Genomic DNA, 6,397 nt, shown 5'->3' on the forward strand with positions numbered 1-6,397 from the left:
AGCTAGTGTTATGTAGGTGATGACATGATAGTAGATGATATATGGTAGAAAATGAATTACCATATCAAGAGTTTTTCAAAAGCATGTTTTAAAGTTTGTGGCCTTTATTTTTGTTAGGATAAGGTGGCAATAAATTTTCAATCCTAAGTCGTTTTCATGTGTCTCGACGATCGCTGGAAGGTGTACTTAGATGCCTAAAGTCATGAGGGAAACAAATATTTTATTTTATTTACCTAAGACAAATTGTAACTACATTCATAGAGATGCATCTATTCATTAGTGGTGGTTACAAGGAATAATGACATACTATTCTTCCTAGAAATCCATATTAGATATGGGTCAACTTTGACTTGCATGTAATCAAATTTTATTTCATGTTAGGGTGCCAAGTTGTGCATGTTGACTGTTGGGAGTAATGGAGAACTGAGAGTTACTAATTACTTGTTATTTATTAGACAAAAAACAGACTTTAAGTGGAGAATGCTGGTATGTGAAGTTAATTTTATTTATCCAACAATGATGAAGTAGTTGACAATGATTACAATTGTAGCGAGATGTTGCATTGGATGTTGGCCATATGAAATCCATGAGGTATTTAGTTGATCAATTCCCACTTTCTATTATTGGAAAGTATTCTTTGAAGAGGATTTAACAACTTGGATGTCCTATGAATTAGTATATTATGTTTATTTAAAATTATGAAATGGATTGTAGATTTTTGTAAGATCTAACTCTTCTTAAGCTAATAAAACATTGATAGATCTTTGCCCATGGTTTTTTCTAGTACATTACTAGGTTTTTCACACAAACATATGTGTTTCTTATTTATTATTTTACATTTTTAATTTCCACATAGTTAATTTTCTCTAAAAAGGTGACCTAAGATGTTGTAACTATGGAAGTGAATTCATAAGAGAGATAAAAAAGAAATAAAGATGCAAATCATTGAAGGACCCATATTTTATGATAAAAAATAATTCTTCATGAAAGATGATGACATTGTGAAGAATGGACATGAAGGATCATGTGATGTTGTGAGAATGTGAAAAGATGATATGGTAACAAGAATAGACGAAGAATAAAGTGAACCCTTGATCCATGATAGAGCAACAAGCCACACAGAAAAGATGCAAAATACAAAAAAGACTTAAAAAGAATGCCTCAATGATTAATGTTAAAAAGAAGAATCAATTATGGATTTTTTAATTTCCTTAAGTTTATTTATATGTGTTCAAGCAAAAGTTGGATAATGGATAAGAAGAACCAGAATGAATTTTGGTGGAGGAAGACCACAAGATGTGAATCTAAGCCTATAAGAAGCTAGGAAAATATAAAGAGAGAAAATTGGTAGAGAAGGATTATTTATGGTCCAATAAGAGGTTATAAGTTGGTGGAGGAAGACCACTAGAGGTGAGTCTAAGCCTAGGAGAAGAGGAAAATATAAAGATAAAAAATGGGTAGAGAAGGATTATTTATGGTCCAATAAGCAGTGTGAAAAATTATAGAAGTACCTAACATGGTAAAAGGGTACATGGTATTTAGGTTCTTAAGTTGATCAAATGAAAATATTTTTTTAAAGGTCGGAAGGATGATGTAACCACATTTACATTTTGTGGCCCCCATTAATATTTTGCTCATTTATGCTTTGATATTTTTATAATGGAGTATGTAATTATCACTAGTAGTTGCATAATGGTCTTTTATGTCTTCTCTATATTTTTTTCATGTTTAGTTATATTATAGGAGCACATAAATAGGATCAGATGAGTTTTATTTGGTATTTTTGAGCTAGGTAATGTTTCAAGTGATCTTGTTATTTGGATTAAATATAAAAAATAAAGGATTACAAAGAACTCTATAGCCTTCATTGTATGTTACATTTTTTTAAATTTTATACATTAGAATGAGTTAGATTATAGAGTAGAGAATCAATTTAGAATTTGCATGATTTATTATGTCATGTATGTTTTTCATTCTATTTTGATTCATCATCTTGTGTTCTTTATTTTTCTATTTCGATTGGTTATTAGATGGATTATAATATATACTTGTATTAACAAATATTGTTTATATTAGATGGTTTTAATTACATGTTGGTATCACAAACATGAGCTTAATCCACACAAATAATTAACATTTTTTAGCCAAGAATGAAGAACTAGAATCCTCTATCATACCAAAACAAAAGAGGGAATGGCCTCAACCTCATCCCTTATTTATCACTCCTCTAAGTAAGATTCAATCATTTTTTTTTTAAATTCTATTTTTCTTTAAATTCTATTTTTGTTCATTAATGGTGCCTTATTTTTTTTATCGTGTATTTCATTTTGAACAATGATCATTAAACCTTAATGATCAAGTTAGTTACGTGTATATTAAGGATGTGTTGAAAATGCAGGTCTATTGATGAATGTTTTTTTTTGGCAACACGGTTTTTGCATGCACATAGCGGGTACACGATATAATCGGAAAGGATGTATTTTTGCAACATGACTTATTATCATGCATTTGATGAGCTTTACAATTTTTGTTATTAGAGAACACTATCTGATAATTTTTGATGATATAATTATCACAAAACCTTTATGCTCATGTAGGTCTTTATTGATGATATACAATAGTACATCACATTATGATTTTTGATGATATACAAGTTCATGCTAGATCATTCGCCATTGGCAAGACACTCTCTTGGTGATGGTACATATTCTTTTGTGCATTAATGAGATAAAATTTTGTGCATAAACATTAAGTCAAGTGAATGTTTTTCTATTTAGAAATGACCATATCTACCATCATCTTCAACCATGCAGAGAAATGCAGTGAGAAGAGATTTAATCAACATGTGTCTTTCTTCAAAGTTATGCTTGTATACTTTGCATTGAAATTGGTAAGTTTCGTAATTATACAATCTTGTGTGTCTTAAAAATGTTTGAAATGATCTATTTATAATTTGCCAAACTAATTTGTATTAAGTTTTATAATTTGTTTCTTGTAGCACATTCATTATGCATAAAAAGGTTACTTATTTTGGTCTTTATTTATATACAGACATTGTTGTATGCAAGCTTTTCTCTTTGGACATGAGGATGTCTGATGCAGATGAAGTGGGATGTTGTATTTGTATATGGATGTGAATTGATGTAACATTGTTATGATGATATACAATGTCCATGAGCAAATTGGTTTAGTTATATTGATGATAATGTCCATGTATCTATACATGAGTACATTGGTGTAGTTGTATTGATAATGAAAAAAAAAATCATGTTTGCATATCCCTTCATGGATGTCACATTCAAGTGTAAAGGTAATTATGTGTATACAATACATGAAAATATTCATGATCATTATGTGTCTACAGTGTAATGCTTGTTTATATATAATTTTAGCGCTCAAGGGACGACATCGGTAGGGTATGACCCTGAGCGTTCAATCGAGTGGGGGGGTAAAATAGGAGCATGCGTAGGGAAACAATGCCTAACTGGACATGTTGGAGCCGATGATTCGTCATCGCGATGAGAAGAATGAGAAATTGGCCATGCGACAACATTCCATTGAGTGAGACTGACGATTTTTTTGCCAACCGAAAAATTGCTGCCCTAATAAAACCATAGGGCAACTTGAATAACTGAGATAGGATTTTGTAGGGACCCCTCTCATGGCCTCGTAGGTTCAAATGGATCATTTGTAGGTGCCTTGGATTCCAAGTTAGGGCCCGTCAAAGTTTGACAATTTTGAGCACTTAGGACACTCAAGGGATGACGCTGGTAGGGTATGACCCCGAGCGTTCGATTGAGTTGGGGGGGGAAATAGGAGCATGCATAGGATAATACTGCCTAACTAGACATGTCAGAGCTAATGGTTCATCAACGCAACAAGCAGAATGAGAAATCGACCACGCGACAACATTCCATTGAGTGAGACTGACGATTTTTTCCCCAACCGAAAAATTGCTGTCCTAATAAAACCGTAGGGCAACTTGAAAAACTGAGATAGGCTTTTGTAGGGACCCCTCTTGTAGCCCCATAGGTTCAAACGGATCATTCGCAAGTGCCATGGATTTCAAGTTAGGGCCCGTCAAAGTTTGACAATTTTGAGCACTTAAGGCACTCAAGGGATGACGTCAGTAGGGTATGACCCCGAGCGTTCGATCAAGTGGGGGGCGGGAAATAGGAGCATACGTAGGGTAATAATTCCTAACTGGACATGTCGGAGCCGATGGTTCATCATCGCGACGAGCAAAATGAGAAATCAGCCACGCGACAACATTCCATTGAGTGAGACTAACGATTTTTTTGCCAACCAAAAAATTACTGCCCTAATAAAACTGTAGGGCAAATTAAAAAACCAAGATAGGATTTTGTAGGGACCCCTCTCGTGGCCCTGTAGGTTCAAACGAATCATTTACAGGTTCAACGGATTCCGAGTTAGGGCCCGTCAAAGTTTGACAATTTTGAGCACTTAGGGCGCTCAAGGGACAACGTCGGTAGGGTATGACTCTGAGCGTTCAATCAAGTGGGGGGGGAAAATAGGAGCATGCGTATGGTAATAGTGCCTAACTAGACATGTCAGAGCTGACGGTTCGCCATCGCGATGAGCAGAACGAGAAATTAGCCACACGACAACATTCCATTAAGTGAGACTAACGATTTTTTTGCCAACCGAAAAATTGCTGCCCTAATAAAACCATAGGGCAACTTGAAAAATCGAGATAAGCTTTTGTAAGGACCCCTCTCATGGCCCCGTAGGTTCAAATGGATTGTTCGTAGGTGCCACGGATTCCAAGTTAGGGCCTATCAAAGTTTGACAATTTTGAGCACTTAGGGCGCTCGAGGGACAACGTCGGTAGGGTATGACCCCGAGCATTCGATCGAGTGGGGGGGAAAAATAGGAGTATGTGTAGGGTAATAATGCCTAACTGGACATATTGGAGCTAACAGTTCATCATCGCGATGAGCAGAACGAGAAATCAACTACGCAACAACATTCCATTGAGTGAGACTGACAATTTTTTTGCCAACCGAAAATTTTCTGCCCTAATAAAACTGTAGGGCAACTTGAAAAACCAAGATAGGCTTTTGTATGGACCCCTCTCATGGTCTCGTAGGTTCAAACGAAACGTTTGCAAGTTCCATGGATTTCAAATTAGGGCCCGTCAAATTTTGACAATTTTGAGCACTTAGGGCGCTCAAGGGATGATGCCAGTAGGGTATGACCCCAAGCATTGAATTGAGTGGGGGGGCAAAATAGGAGCATGTATAGGGTATTGTTCATTAAATGAATTGTATTGTTCATGAATTGTATTGTTCATTGAATGAATTGTATTGTATTGTTGATTAAATGAATTGTATTGTATTGTTCATTATAAAAACAACACTTACGATGAAATGAAATGAATTGTATTGTTCATTATATAGCCATTATTAACCATTGTTAATTATTGGAATGAAGATTAAATATTTCCATGATAACACCACGCATAGATGAGCAACAATTTATATGATTGAATATCAACTTCTGTATATATAAAAATGTCAAATGATTACAAATGTATGTCCATACACAAATATGGCATAAATGCCAACTGAAACAAAATAAATGTCTAAATACGTGAATGTATGTCCATATACAAAATATACATGCCAACTAGACATGTAAGCATCGCAAAACTATCTATAATATCCTAAGCTGCTGATGGATCATCAAAATCGATCCTCTTCGCCACACTACTCGACTCTGAAGAATCCTGCACAAGAAAAACAAACCATGGTTAATATTAGTTATATTATATAATTCACATTTGAAAAGTTAACATAAAAATGAACTATAATTGAACTATTCATGTTTACCTCATCTCAACGTTTTCTCTTCAGCTTTGCAGGACTCTTGATGTATGTCTTCGGTAGAGGAGGTATGTTTTGAATATTTTCATACACAACCTACATATGTTCAGAAACATGACATTGATACAAGTTAGCATATAATTGTCACTGATAATAACAACTTATATCTACTAATCAAAAAATAAAATAAACACACATCTACTCGAGGCATCTCTTCTTCTTCTTCAGGTATACTGGGTGTAGTCATCAAGGATGTGAAGCCAAGAATTCTCTATATATATACACAACAAGTACATGAAACTATCAATCTATGTCTAGACATTTATAATCACTATAAGTTATTTAAACTATTCATTCAATCATATTTGCATTCAATTACCTTTCCCTTGTCTCCAACTGCACTACCAGATCCTAAATCACACTGCCTCGCACTCATGTTGCTTGTGCCCTACAAGAGTAAAATAAGATATACATGCAAGTTACTACATAATCTAATTAATACCAATATAAATGATGAGCATGTATGTACAATAAAATACATGCGACTAGGT

The sequence above is a fragment of the Cryptomeria japonica genome, chromosome 8 (assembly GCF_030272615.1).
Source record: "Cryptomeria japonica chromosome 8, Sugi_1.0, whole genome shotgun sequence".
In the NCBI taxonomy this organism is placed as follows: domain Eukaryota; kingdom Viridiplantae; phylum Streptophyta; class Pinopsida; order Cupressales; family Cupressaceae; genus Cryptomeria; species Cryptomeria japonica.